The 15,530-nt window shown below is 45.7% G+C and overlaps 1 protein-coding gene and 2 long non-coding RNA genes across 5 annotated transcripts in view; 1 reads left to right on the top strand and 2 right to left on the bottom strand.

Moving 5' to 3' along the window:
- The window catches only part of LOC135368070 (ecotropic viral integration site 5 ortholog-like), a 176,687-nt gene that overhangs the window by 133,517 nt on the left and 27,640 nt on the right, over positions 1-15,530 (bottom strand). For all 3 annotated transcript variants that reach the window (XM_064601146.1, XM_064601148.1, XM_064601147.1), the window contains exon 2: positions 4,960-5,046. The gene's annotated coding sequence lies outside the window, so the exon portion shown is untranslated. The remainder of the gene's footprint in view (positions 1-4,959; positions 5,047-15,530) is intronic.
- Positions 7,194-12,344, bottom strand: LOC135369247 (uncharacterized). The gene is made up of 3 exons (XR_010415021.1): positions 12,258-12,344; positions 11,841-11,956; positions 7,194-11,273 (listed from the first exon to the last, which is right to left on the bottom strand). It is a non-coding gene; the product is annotated as an uncharacterized LOC135369247 (long non-coding RNA).
- LOC135369246 (uncharacterized) lies at positions 12,423-13,885 on the top strand. Its single transcript, XR_010415020.1, has 3 exons — positions 12,423-12,802; positions 13,277-13,367; positions 13,794-13,885. It is a non-coding gene; the product is annotated as an uncharacterized LOC135369246 (long non-coding RNA).

The following is a 15,530-nucleotide window of genomic DNA, read 5'->3' as shown; positions in this document are numbered from 1 at the left end:
TTTCGGAGTTTATCTTTTTCTTTTAAAAAAAACGGAGTTTTCCGGAGTGTATGATTTACAGCTCAGAAATTCGGAGAAAACTAGACGACTTACGCACTGTTTTGCAGCGAAAACGCAGTTCTCATATTTATTGTTTCAACACTAAAGAGACGCGAGATTAACAATACATTTCGTGTGACGCACACTGAGGTGTTCCGCAATTCCAAATGCGCCCGTTCCGTGTGCAGTGCTCACTGTTATGCGGCAGTACTTACATACGACAACCTCTGCATCGCGATCGCGGCACGATGTCAACTCCTCAGAACCAGGGCACTCCTTGACGTGGTCTCAGGGCAGCTTGTCCCATCTTGTCTTCAACACTGCAACTAGTCGCCCTTTCAAAGAGACCACTCCGTATGACCTCGGTTCGATGCTTATTTTAACGCTTGGGCCACGTGTCGGACACAGAAATCGGGAAATAGACTGGGGGAAAACCTGGGCGGTGAATCCTCAAGTGGTCGAGATGACCGCCGAAGAAAAGGGTGTATGTCAAGGGTGTGGTTATCGGGGAAAACATCTGCCAAGCGGAGTTTTTCGCGGATTAATCCGAATTGCTTAAAATTTTACCAGAGTACGTTTTATCGGATTTTTTCGGATAAATCCGAAAACCCGGAACCCAAGCTCTATTTTCCGAACGAAACAGCAAAATGAGCTCGCTTTTGCCGTGCGTCACCGGCACGAACTCCTTTCGCGAATGTGTCCTTTGCAGCTGTAAAAGACCCCTAATTTAAAAGAGTTGAAATGTGTGTCAGGGGATATTAAAACGCCCGAGGAAAGCTCGGGGAAAACACTCGGACAGCAGAGCCGGATTCGGACCCGGTTCAGCGCATAACGGAACTTGACCGGATAACACGCTGCGCGTACGTCAACCATTATGACGAATGATAGGATTGTCGCTTCTGATTCGAAGATAGAGGAAGGGCACACGCTTTTTTGTGTCAGTCGTTAAAAATCAAAACTGACATAAAAAGGCGTACGCGTCGACTATTGGCCGCTAGTGTAAGGGCAAATACTGAAACCGCAACTGAAAGGACAGTCGTAAGAGAAATTATAAAAACTGGAAAAGACGCCATAGAGCCGGTCTCAGAATGACACCGCATTCAATCGGGCGAAAATCGATTTTTTTTCTTTTTTACGTAGACATCCGTAAACTCGTCGAAAAAAAGGACAACAAAAACCTCGAGCAAATAATATCGTCCCCAATGAAATTCTTCGTGAGCATATTCCCCCCCTCTATCGCGACCTTTTAACGGGCCGTTAGTTTTTACCTCGTATATCTCAAACTGCAAGCCGTAAGAATAGAAAGGAATAAACCTAAAAGTGAAGCGAGATAAAAATACAAACAATAGACGGGGCCATAAATTTCTCCCCACCCGTAAGGTTGGCCCGAAGGCGAAATGTCTTCCAATTGGACGGTCGCAAATCCCATTCATTTCGGCGAGGAAAGGAGATTTTGCGCTTGCTATCCAAGTGTCATTTTCAGGCTCAAGAGAAACCTTATGGGCGTCCTTGGTAGGCCGTTCTGCGTGGAACGTATATTGGCCCCACCAGTTTCGTAATTTCTTTTTTTGCTTCTGCCGGGCTGGGCTGGGTCATTCCACGCCAACTATTCCAATCGTGCCCCTCGAGCATTTCGCATGTTCTGCCAAGCAGAGAGGGTCGAGCCAGACAAACCGTGTTTAGGTACCTGGTGGTATCACGTAATGAGTTCCTTCTGAAGCTGGGGGTAAGTAACATCACGTGATACGCCCGTTTCGGTTTCTCTCCCAATAGACTTCTACCCGAGAAACTATCATGACGTTGGTAGACAGACCGAAACAAATCCGAAGGGGAGGGTTGGGTTCCACGATTGGGCACCAGTTCGCTGCCTCCTACTGAAAGAAAAGTAGGACCGAAGTATCCCCTCAAGACCGTGGCTTTCGGGCGCGACCTTGTTCGTCTCTACCTTCGGGCGTATAGTAGTTCAGCCGTACCAAATTGTTGGCGCTGTCGAACTCTATGACGTCACTTGTTTACAAAGAGGGTGAGGTCTATATCTTGGGTGATACAGGTGGACAGTGTGGCACCACGCGATGTGCTCCATAGAAACCTTAAGGAGTAAGATTTCCTATGATGTGCTCCTTTCGGTCCTCCTCTCCACTTTTTTCTTCCTAGCTTTTCTCCACTATTGCTTCACAGACAGCTTCGTGACAGGAGCAGATGGTGAGTGGCATCAGGGTGATATCACGCGATTGAGTTCCTTTCTGTCCTCTTCTCCCTTTGTCCTTTGGACATGCTTTCTCCCCTGCTCTCGTATGCTGAGCAGACGTTATGCTGCTGCGCTATTGTATTGGGCCGTGAATGACCTTTTCGGATCGGCTGATATCGATCAGTGGCGAGAAGTCGTATATGTGAAACGCACCTCCCCATCTTGATCGCACCAAGAAGGGTTATCGCGACAATACAATGCCACGCCATTTAAATCCAGTACGACTTACGTTTCTCCTTTTTCTTTTCATTTTTTTTTCTCTTTCCACTCGTATATTCTATTCCACTGTCTTTGCCGCATGTGCGGTGGTGTTCTTACACTCGCAAATTTGGTCGGGATGACCCGGAGACCTCCGAAGTATATTTCTGTCGTCTTTTCGGAAGGACGGTGTTGCTCAGGTAGTTCTACGGCAAATGACCCAATTGAACCCTCGGATATTTTTCACCCGCAAAATTATATGAGATATTCTATTTATTCTTTGTAGATTAAAAAAAAAAATTAAATTGTGTCGGGGTGGGGGGGCAGCATGAATTGAGTTATACGGCCGAGCGTAGACACCTACTGGTATTCGAAGAGGGGATGAATCTACGAGGGGTGTTCAAGTCAAACCGGGACTTTCTGTCTCCTGAGTGTACAAATGGCTCGCGCTACTTCTTTTTCGTCATTTTCACACGCGACAGGCCTCACCACGTGGTGGTCCAAAGTTTGTGGAAAACGGAAGACACGTGCTGGACAAGATGGCCGACAACGAGGTGAGCGCGCACAATGAACAGCGAATTGTCATGAAGTTTCTCGTGAATGAAGGCGTAAAGTCATCTGAAATTCACAGAGGACTTCGGGTTCAGTATGGCCACGATACATCTAGCTGCACCAAAGCGTTTGAGTGGTGCAAACGGTTCCGAGACGGCCATACATCAGTGCAAGACGATTCCGGCCTGGGCGCCTCAGAGCCCAGTGTCAGAGTTCCTGAGAACATCCAACTTGTGGAGCGCCTGATCTTCAAGGACCGATGGGCAACATGTCTCGAACTGACTCGAAAGACGGACCTTTCTGTGGGAACGTTGAACACTATCATTCATGAACACCTCCAGTTTGGGAAAGTTAGTGCCCGTTGGGTTCCGAGGCAACTCTCTGTGTTTGACCGGCGGAGAAGACTGGAAATCTCCCAAGAGGTAAGGTACCGTTTCGACACTGAAGGACAGCCGTTCCTTGATCGGGTCATCACGTGTGATGAAACGTGGGTGCACCATTTCACTCGCGAGTCTAAACGCGCATCAAAACAGTGGCAGCATCCGGGCTCGTCAGCTCCCGGAAGCTCGTCCCACGCTGGCAGCTCCCATACTCGTGCACATATACGAAATCATTTACCACCCGAGTACATTTCCGTGTCCTGCTCCCTTTGCGCATGCGTCACAGCGGTCGTGTTCATCCGTGCATCTCTGTATCCGTGTCGTGTGCCCGTGCATTGTAATACGGAGTTCGTACACTTTTCGGGTTAAACAGGAAGCGACGTTCACATCTCGGAGCTGTAGACCAAGAATTACACGTGTGAACACATGATTACAATGCATCCCCTGTTGCTGGCAAAAAAAAAAAAATTGTCATGGGACGAGCGGCCATAATAGCGTGAGTGTTAGCTTTAATCAGCTGTGCACCAACGATGCCATGTTTTGTTGCAATGTACCTATAACGGCCACCCATTCAATAAATGCGAACGTCTAATCACTACGTGTACGTAGAGCTCTAGGTGAGAAATTGACCTCTAGTGAACTTTCCTAATTTCTGCGTGATCATCACGGTGCCTTTCAGTTTGGGGTTGTCAAATCTGTGACAAATACGTATTTCAAATTGATATGTTTAATGAACACGGACGAACACGAAAATGAACGAAAACACACACGAGAAAATGAAGGAACTCTGCAAACGGCAGTCCACACGTGCATAGTTCCTGTGACTACCACGGGGTGGTTGCAGTAATGGCAGTGCCCATTCCTTGGATCGCGTTATTCTTTGTGTGTGTGGGCGAAGCTGTGGTGGCCAACAGATAAGCACCTCGCTCCAAAGCACGTGGACTTCTTACCTGGAATGAGCAGTTTGGGCTCATTCCTTCGGTCGAGGATATTTCAACCTATAAGCACGTGCTCGTTTCAAGATTTGGACGTAACCGGGTTCGAATCGCGGTGCCGGATGTACTGTCCTTCCTGGGGTTTGCTCAGACACTTTCAGACATATGTCGGCATAGTTCCCTTAGAAGTCGGCCCAGGACGCACATTCCCAGCTAGAGCGTTAGTCGAGCCGTTGCCCAGCACGTCTGTAAGGCCGACAACGGCGACCTCTTCTTGAAAACTTGTTCGTGAAAAATCGGGTTTAACCCGAAGACGAAGAACCATATTTATATCGCGTGCTATATAAAAAGATAAGAAATGATGCAGTATGCGCCACGCCTTGTACAGCTCACCCGAAACACACCTTTTGTTCATGCTGCGATGGCGCGTGCAAAAGGCATCAGTACACACATTTCTCCGTTCCTTCACATTACCGATGGAGACTGATGTGAACATGGTTTTCTTTCGCGAAGCAATCTTACAGAAACATTGCGGTTTCAGTAGCCCGAAATTCAGGAAGAAAATGATACGCGCGCAAAGTGGCTGGGTGTAATGTAATATACTTACGGTTCGGTCGATAAGACGACGATTGCAGGGGCCTAGGGGGCGCTCGATGTCATCTCGTTGCAAAACTCTGCATGCAACCCACACAGTCTGTAAAAGCCAGAGAGATGCTCATAAAGAAGATTGTATGGTGACAATTATGCCGAACATAATTGGAACAGAAAAGGCGTACGCCACCTTTTGTCAACAAATCAGAGGAGAGAAAGTCGTCATTCGAGATGGTGGTTGGTTAGGAGGTGAAGTAAATGCCATTCCGTTTAATGCATTAAGTTTGCTGTGTGGCTATTACGGTAAGTAGGGTATGATTCGTTGTTGTTGTTGTCCCCTGATGTGCTGAAAACGAGAAGCGTACGCTTTTTCTTTTTTGTGTGTGACATATATGCAGTTATGTTGAGTGTCCCAAACTTTCCGCCAATCAAGAGTGATAACGCTCTTCCATTCTGTATACAATCACTCTTAAAAATGAACTTCCCCGCATAGCATGCTGCTAGCCAACCATCATCTCGAATGATATCGTTATCTGCCCTGATTCGTTGAAAACGGGAGGCGTACGCCTTTTTTGTGACAATTATGAACAGCGTAAGTGTCACAAAAAGGCGTACGCCTCCCGTTTTCAACAAATCGGGACAGATATTGATATCATTCCAGATGATGGTTGGCTAGGTGCGTGCTATGCGGTGAAGTTCATTTTTAAGAGTGTAGCAGCCGCGGCGGTGCTGGTGTGGCGGGAAACATCCCACATCATCATCATCATCATCATTCATCTATGTTGTTGTTGTTGTTGGTGTGGCGCGTCAGCCGGTTCTTACAGCGATCCCCAAGTGACGCCACTGACAGTAGTTAACGACACTCTATTTCGGTGAGGATGAGTATAGGGGTTTCTCGTGGCGACCCCACTGGCGAAAGTAATTTAATGAACAGCAAATGTTGCGATGAAGCTCACAGCTTAGACAAAAGAACGATGCGTGAAAGAACATGGAACACGCTCCTTTCCATGGAGATGCACCACATCATCATCTCATCTATGTGTGTGTGCATGCGTGGAGATGGTACAGCACTCTCTTTGTTGCCCCATTGAAGCAGCTACTTAGAAGCTAGACAATGGACGATTCTCGCAGTGTGGAAACAAAACGATCGACGCACGCTTTCTCAGCTGGCTCATTCACGAAGCTGTTGCACAAGCTACTGACTCACACCGGAAAGCAGGCCCCGATGGCCTTGGTATAGCTGTCGGAATGTTCCCTTCTGGTTTTACGTTCTACGCTGCCAACCATTTGGTGACGTTATTACCGAACTGTTTTTCTTCCTCAAGCTGGGAAATGCCCCTTCGTGTTCCGCCGTAAGTGCGTATCAGAAAAAGTAAGGGATCGATCTATTCCTTCGAATGTTTGCAGGTAACTGGTGTAACTTCGTAGCGAATAAGTAGGACACTGTGTATTAGAGTAAAGACCGCGTTTACCCCCGATTTGCATAATAATCGCTTCACGTAAAGCCCGAAAGCAAAGCTGGCAAACTGCCAATTTAGACGCCAATACTGGTATACTGGAGACCGCTGAGCACTTTGGACACTCAGACAGCTGTTGCACATCTTGCGTTCATCTAAAGTGCGCGAAGAGCTTTCTTCTTCTTCTCTCTCTCTCTCTCTTTTCTTCTTTCACACGAAAATCTACTATTCCAGCCGATATCACCCGATTTCACCCTGTTTCCTGGCTCTCGAAATAATACCCGATTTTTAAGAAACATAAAATCCGAAGACACAAAGTCCCTATACGCGAACAAGCCCCACCTCTTTTCTTTTTGCGAGATGGCTTCCCACTCTGAGCAAAGTATATATTCTTGCTTCTTTTCTTCTTTTTTTTTTTTTCTTGTTTCTTTTCAAGCCAGAGGAAATGGTTCGTCTCCTTTCTATTTTTGCTGGAACAACGTACGCTGCAACTGATGAAATGGACGCGGCGTCGCGTGTGTAGAGGATATTTGTACGAAAGATAACGCGTCCAGACCGAAGTGACGACGACATTCTTGTACAAGATACTCGTAGGAAGTACTTAAGTTACAAGTTACTGAGTACCAGTCAAAAAGTAACCAAGTAGAGTAAATACTGAACACTGAAAAATATCTGAGCACAATGCTGATTACTCGAAAAAGTTACTCGTTACTTTCAAGATAAATTTTTGTCGAACACGTGCAAAGTGGAGATAAAAACGGATTCTCGTTCGAGCACCCTCCTTTCCCCACGATATTATTTTATTAATACTGCGGGTCAACATGACCCAAGCAGGAGAGGCAATACACGTAATACAAATAGTACAACACATAACACAGTTGTAGTAATAATACAACACACAAATAAAGATACGATGACGATATGGGGCCGATGCCGGCCATCAGGCTGGGCGCTGCCCCATAGATAGATGATGGTGCATGGAGATGAGGATTCCGATAATCAAAGCAGGGTGGAGAGGCCTGTTGATGTCCCAAAGGGTGACGGAGACCGTGGTGCATATACACCACCAAGCAATACAAGTGATATGCGCATGTACAGAATTGCAAGAAGACGGGAAAAAAAGTCACAATAAAGAATGTTCCAACTCTTTCACGAAGTTGTCAGAATCAAATGCACTGAAAGGTTCCAATCTTTTTCTTTTTTCCTTTCGTGTTAGCGCCGCGAAGCAACTGTGGCTATGAGCGGCGTAAAGATGAGGACAGATGGAGAGAGGACAGCAGGAAGGAGTGGGGGACAGGGGGTTAGTGCGCCTTCTGGGCCGACTTCAAGGGGAACTGTGCCGACATTCGTCTGGAAAAGTCTTCGGAAAACCCAGGGAAAACCTGAGACAGCACAACCGGTGGTAGGATTCAAACCCACCACCTCCCAGTCTTCAGCACGACACCAACGAGCGAGACGCCTTAATCCACTCGGCCATGCCGCTGGTACACTCTTCCCCACATATGAACTTCCCCACATAGCACACTCCTAGCCAACCATCATCCCGAATGACAACGTTTTCAACAAATCGGGTGCGAGAACGTTGTCATTCGGGATGACGGTTGGCTAGGAGCGTGCTATGTGGGGAAGTTCATTTTTAAGAGTGTATGGTTCCAATCTGTTACTGTACGAGGGAAAAAAACTGTACTTGAATCCATCTGTTCTCGCGAAAATTGGTTCTAACAAGTGTACACGCTGACTGTTTCGCGTCCTTCTTGTTGTGAGAGGTCCCACGCAATCTTTGAGTTCTAAATTAACTCTTCCAGTCATTGATTTGCACAAAAGTAACAGCCTAAGTAATTTTCTCCGTGCTTCCAGTGTGGAAATATTGTTTTGCTCGAGTAAAAGAGACGGACAGTCGCTCCTAGCATATTTGTTAAATAAACCTGACAGCCTTCTTCTGTACCCGTTCTAGTTTGAATGATATCTTTTTTTAATGTAATAATAATAATAATGTGATATATCTCCACCTCCCCGACGGACACCTCGCCCGATAAGGAATACCCATGCTGTGCTTATAGGAAGAGCTAACGTAACTGGGCGTGTAGCATCTAAAATTCATCTACTGCTTTATAATCAACGGTGCGTCTGTATTGTCAACGTCTGTAGTCCGGCTCGCTCACTCCATGAAAACTCCATGAAACACCGGTCCCTCCCCTGGTTTCGATAAACCTCAATCACTCACCAACGTGCACTTGAGGCTAAAACATTGTCCCGTCTTATCAACATCGCCCATTTCTGCAGGCAACGCCAGAGACAGACGGACGTACCCCCGGAATATCTCAGATGAACGCGCTATATACACATGTAAGTGGCAAAGCAGCCAACGGAAACGGACGAAGTTATTTATTTCTCAATCTTGCCGAAAAAGTAAATGAAAGTTAATACAGTAACTGCCACAAGTTAAGATGTTAAATACTGGCATTTGAAAATATTTGTAAGGTACCAAGTTAATATTTTTATTTAAGATGGAGTAACTGGAATAGAGTATCGAAGTTAAGTAGGTCTATGGACGCTGACGATACAGGACATGACTGTGCACCGGGAAACAACAGGAGCCCCCAAAAGCGGAACTGCAATGGGGGGCTTAGCCATATGGCGTCGTTTATAGCTCGTTGCTGTCAGGCTATCAGGGACAAGGAATTCCAGGACGGGGCTTCCTGTCGTTGCCTTAACGTGGTCCTTTCAATGTTAGTTTCGGAATTCCAGGAAGGATGTCAACATGCAAAAATAGAAGCAGAAACGACGGCATCGCCTTCTTAGTGGGCCAGTACAGTAGCCTGAAAAATATTTTGTGACGGGTTCTTCGGGAAAATTTCCTCTCTGTTTTCACTTTCCGAAATGGAGTACCAAGGTACTATAATTCGTGTTATATGTTACGTCTCGCTGAGGTATTTCACACGGAGTAAAGATCATTTCAAGTACCTCAGCGAGAGATGAGGGCAACACTTAAAAAAGCCACTTTACACAAAATGGCGAAACTTCTTGGATACACAACAAACTTGATCTCATTAAAGCTCGCGTCCAAACTCTTGGGAAACCACCCAGAAAATCGATTGGTCTGCTGGGTGTCTTACAGTCGACGTTACGTATGGTGGCCTCATTTGGCTGACGGCGGCTCGCTTCCATATCTACGGCCGCTGAAGGAGCGTCGTGATTGGCTAACTCTTAATTGTGACGTCACGTCACTCAAGCGTATACCTTTCTCAAGACTGATTTTCTAGAAAGCGTGTCGCGCCTTTTCAGATTACAGATTCAGTTGGACAGAAGTGAAAGAGCACGGACAAGCAGGTGCATAACCTGCTGCTGGAACCCTTTCTCTTGGAACCGGTTCTATAGCCCTCAGGTTCAGGTCTACAGGTTCTAAGTTAGGTGCAATCATTTGCGAATTGTTGAATTCGCTGAACGAATTTTAACTTTATATGTCCACGTAACGAAGAAGGGAGATGAGGCAGTAAGCAGGCCTCCTGCATCGAGGTGGCGTTGGCTATACGCACACGCCGCGGCGCTACCTGCGGCGGACTGTATACGTCACGGAGTGACGTAAGCATCACTCGTTCTATAACGTGCTGAGTTTGGGGAGGTTGTGCAGATAAGAGAGTTGTGGTATAAGAGAGTTGCGGTACATTTCAGATTGCTCTGTTCAGAATGAGTTGGTTCCATCCTAAGACGGTTTTAAGGGTCTGTCATGGGGGGGGGGGGGGGGGGGGGGGTCTTAAGGAAATTTCGTGTTTTGCGGCACAGCATCATCCATGAGATAGGGTTTTTACATAGGGAACACAGCCGTATGGGGGGGGGGGGGGGCAGTCGCCCCGCCCCCCTTAAATCCGGCCCTGGTTCCATCGTGGTACAAGTACATTGCGTTCATTTGTTCATGGTCGGCCTGTCAGTCGGTTCTCCGGACTGATTTCTCTTTGGGTGCTGGTGCTCCAGCAACTTTCCTGTTAGGTAATGCTAATCCATCGACCCAGCGTTGTGGCTCGATGATGACAGTTGTCTGACGGCGTAGAGCTACGAATTATCGTTATACATGTACGAGTGATCACTAGTATCATCTTTCATTTGGCAGTGCATTGTCACTAGGCTAGTCTATTTCCTAGTTATATTGCGCGCAGAAATTAAAGCGTATCGATTTACCACACGCGGCGCTAGTCATGTCGTATCACCATGCGCATTTTCGTAGTCATGCGCTGTCATGATGTCGTGGATCCCATAGTTTAGAAAGGGGTCGAAGCAAAATGGAGGAGTGGAAGGTAGGATTACAAGCCCTGGGATTGGCACAAGAAATGGTAACATCTCATTACGGCCCGAGTCTCATTACGGCCGAAGTCTCATTACGGCCGAAAGTCTCATTACGGCCGAAAATCCTTTAATCCCCAAGTGTCTCGTTACGGCCAAAGTCTCAATACGGCCGAAGGTAGTCTCATTACGGCCGAAGATGTCTCATAACGGCCAAAAAGAAAAAAGAAGCATCCACCATAGTAGCTCTGTATATACCGTGTTTTATGCTTCCCAAAATGTGTCCGAGGCGGTGTGCCCCCAGGGCTTGTGTCACACACAATGGTTCATGCACACAATATTACGACAGTGTTTCATGCATCCCTCGTGAAAAATGTTTCTATTGTCATATGTGTCACACGATATTTGTATGTGTTACGCCATTTTCTCTCAGTATTCAAGCAACATCCTACTCGTTGGTTCTGTGAGCAAACTGTGTGTGTGTGTGTGTTCTGAAAAGTACTCCACAAGGGAACCCACTGGGAGCTCCAGGAGTCACATGACCTATGACCATGATCTTCTCCCCCACTAGCTGCCTTCTACAATTTACGTCCACCTGAAATTTACAAAAAAGTACATAAGCCACTGAACAAAATGACATATGCTCTTGTTTGATGATGACTATAAGACATATGCTGTCAAGCAGACTTTTTTTTTTTCATATATTCGAAACATATTCAAGAATTATGGACAACAATGACAATTACGTCATAACAATGCAGCTGCATAGCCAGGAAACTATTTCAGGAGGTGTTTTATGAGGCTTGACATGGGGTGGAGGAGTCCCCCTCGTCAGTGCTTTATCCAGACCCCCCCTAACTTTTTTGCCTGTGCACCCCCTACAGGGGGTGCCCTTGCGATTTCAGCTTCAGATATGTCTGTAATGATATGTTAAGCTGTAATGACGTAACTATTCCAACAATTTTTTCCAACACCCTTCTCGTGCTTGGGATTCTGGATAAACCACTACCCCTTGTTCATTTTCGTGGGGCACTACATTAGAGCTTATGCCATTGCACTGATGTCACAATGTTAAAAGTGTGTGTCACTCTGGGCATTCGGAGTTCTTCTAAGCTACAATATGTAAATTCAGAATATCCGAAGGGTAAACATCAGATGTTACCTGCAGGCTTCATGCTGAAACGCGTGTACGCAAAACACTTCCGCCGTGGTGGGCGACGCCGTTAGTGTAATCATACACGCAAGACAATTGCGGGCACATGGAGTAGTGGCAGCAACCTGAAAACGATACATTTTCTTGTTACATATGAGTAATCAAAAATATACATTCCCACATGTTTCGTTTTGTCGTTTGTAGGAAGCGCTAGTAAGGGAACAGCACTTGGTTGGTCACATGCAAGCCACAATGCGAGAGGTGCCGATATTTCGATTACGCGATCAAAAATTAAAAGTCTAGAACCATGCACACTTCCCCTTGCAACTACTTCCCCAGCATCGTGAGACATGACACCCATGACATGACACTATGTATTCACGCATAGTGTAATGATATGCAGGAATGAAAAAGATGCCAACATACCTGTAATCCAGTGTCCCATAAGTTTGATTCGATTTTTTGGCAGCTACCATGAAGAGCAAATGCACGATTCACAAGTTTCGTTTCGCCATTTTCATTGTTGATTTCGCAAACGTCGAGCAATCCCACGTGACCTCCTTTGGATCAGTGAAAAGTGAAAATTACTCGCGTCATGAACATATATGTTCATCTCAGCGCAAATCACGTTTTGCATGCTATAGAAGGAGGGGGGATCAATACTCTTCCTTTCGTGTTTTGATATCTTGTTGTTTTGCTACTCTCACTTCGGAGTTCGGATGGTGTCTAGCAACGTTGGGTACCTCGTTTCTTGTGTGTGTGAGCGAGTGGTTGCTGTTTACGATGTGTTCATATATCGCTTTGTAGTGCTGTAATGTGCAAATTAGCGGACTTTATAGCGGCTCTCTATTTTCCGTCGTTGTCTTTCGAGCAGCGCCTGTTGTTCCGGTAAAAATCGAGTTGAATGAATTGCCACAGCCCCAACGTATATCGCGCAGTGTTGACCAAGACCAAGTCAAGCAGGAATTCTGGTGAGTAATGCTTTCGTAGATTGCCTGTCTTAGTAGTGTGCTGTCCACACATAGTTGGATTCTCATAAGAGTAATTTAAATTAATCAAAACAGCTGAAGTGCCTGTAATGGATGTAACTCGGTATCCGTTCGTAGGTTTGCGCCGTTTCTAGTTGGTTGCGCGTTTAGGAACAACAAATTTATTCGAAGACGATAAGGTACCGATAATGCATCACCGTACAGCAGCATTTACTCGTATCATTGTGAGCCATATTTCATTTGTTAAAATTTGTCGTCGTATTTCTTCAAAAATAAAAGCGCAAGTCGGCGTACTTGAATTGATCTCCAAGAACTGCTTACGTCGAACGTCTGCAAATGTTGTACTTATGTGCCTTCGCGCACCATAGTGGGCACAAAGCATATCTGATTAGAATAAATACTTCAAGAAGAAGTCATTCAAATACACTGTTATTTATAGCTGGTTTTCCATTCCAGGCATGGTATGTGGCTGCACGAAAGATTCCGAAAAAGAAAAACAACAACATGGCTAATAGGATGTTGCTGCCCAGGGAGTCCTGGCGAAGAGGTGAGCTGTTAAGATCATCATAAGGTTCTGTTGTGAAGTGAGAAATTTTGTAGTAGTGCACGAATGTTAATTCGTGCACTACTTTTATAAAAAAGAAACCAGAAATGGAAAGTTATGCATGCATCATTTCATGAATTGTAATGTATTACTATTTGATACTCACATGTTTCCATTAAGGGAATGAACTACTGAACCTATATTCATATCATGGTCATGCTCTGTGTTTACCTGGAAGTCACATTTTTAAGGCTTGTCATTCTTTTGTCTAAATGAATATTTATGTTAACCTTGTATGAAATAGCAGACGCGTATCAACACGTGTGCAGCTTGTGCACATTAAAACGAGCCATGTAGAGACAAATGCTTGTTTTTTTGTTTTTTTTTTAATATTCTAGCCTATTCATGGTTGCTCATCGCTTCTTGCAGGTTTACTCATTCCAGAAGCAAGAATTGTATCATTGTAAGGCGAATGGAAATAAACTGACATCGACTGAGATAGGTGCTCTGTCATGGCCAATGACTGTAGGATGGCTCCAAAAGCGCCACAACAAAGCCAATATTCATCTAGCTCTCTACAAGTAGCTAACTCCACATAGTAACCTGCTTCACAGCCTACACTACCTTGTGGGAGTACACATTACACAATATGTTGCATTGTGCTGTGGTATGATAACATACCGTTTGTCTCGCAATATGTGTATATAAATATGATAAGGGCCCTAAGGGCACAATGCATGGCTTATACCCTGCTGAATATATATCCATACCTGGCTGCGACATTGCATATCAATGCAGGTTACAATACACATTTTGACATTTGGCCGTTATGAGACATCTTCGGCCGTAATGAGACTGCCTTCGGCCGTATTGAGACTTTGGCCGTAATGAGACACTTGGGGATTAAAGGATTATCGGCCGTATTGAGACTTTCGGCCGTATTGAGACATCGGCCGTAATGAGACTTCGGCCGTAATGAGATACAATCCAAGAAATAGGGCAAAATTAATTTTGGCATCAGTCACGAATGACGCAGAGGATGACTGACGTTTCTTATTTCGTGTTGGTGGCGTCTTTCATTCCATGAGTAGAAAGTTCTTTAATAGTTGTCCAGAGAGGTCACTTTTAGTTGTTTGTATAAACTGGAATTTGGAGCAGATTCCACAGGAGTTTCGCCCTTCCATTTTTTCTCGTGTCAGGTAGTGCGGAACGATGGCCACTTTCGACACGCTTTTCTCTCTCTCTCACCTAAAGCCCAGAAAAGGTTGCGACAAGGGTGTGGTAGCCACTTCCGGTCTGGTTGCGCGAGATGCTTTCATTACTCTAACGATGTAACCAACAGCACGGAACAGAACAGAACACTGACCGTGTATTCACACGAGCGACATTCCCCCAGAGGCGGAAGATTCGAAAAGCGTCCTAGCTTTCTGCTGTTACGTGAGCGCGAGCGCTCAACTTCGTGTCTTCACGTACACTGCTAACCGTGGGGAATATCCTGCTACACAGACACAAGATATTCCGTAGCAGACGACAGGAAAACACGCTGAATGTGTCGTCTGCTAAATGCGCAGTATACGCCACTCCCGATATTACGCACTGTGTGAATGCTGAACATAACACGGGACGGAACTGCGGTTCTGTGAGCAGTGTTTTCGCTTTTTCTTCCACTAGAATATTCCGCGAACATGTCGCTCGTGTGAATACACGGAGAGAACAACGCAGACTTTTTGGAAGGAACGGTTTGGAAATGAAGCGCGTATACCGTTTCTGAACAGTTTCCCTGGTGTATAGCTGAACATGTTCGGTGGAGTTTGAATGGTTTGGAAGGCAGGGTTGCCAGGTTTGACTCATTTGTGCCGAATTTGTCACTTTATGAGTGTTGTGGCCCCATTTCGCTATTTTCTGTATACTTCGCAACGCAGTGCATGGCGCTACAATCGAGTCTATACCTAAAACGGGACAGTTTTCATCGTGGCCACACATCAAATGCCGAATTCCGTACAGTGCGTTCACCCCTCAATCATCTAATGATCGTCCTTCTTTCAGTCGATATGACGTCCTTCGGACAGTTTTCGGTTTATGTGCCGGGTTATCTCTGCGCTCGTTAGAGATCTATCAGTTCATTTGCCATCGACCCTGCGCTGTATTACCCATGTTGGTTCTCCC

Source organism: Ornithodoros turicata, chromosome 9 (assembly GCF_037126465.1).
Source record: "Ornithodoros turicata isolate Travis chromosome 9, ASM3712646v1, whole genome shotgun sequence".
In the NCBI taxonomy this organism is placed as follows: Eukaryota; Metazoa; Arthropoda; class Arachnida; order Ixodida; family Argasidae; genus Ornithodoros; species Ornithodoros turicata.
The sequence above is the reverse complement of the archived record's forward strand: the minus strand, read 5'-3'. Positions and strand labels throughout refer to the sequence as shown.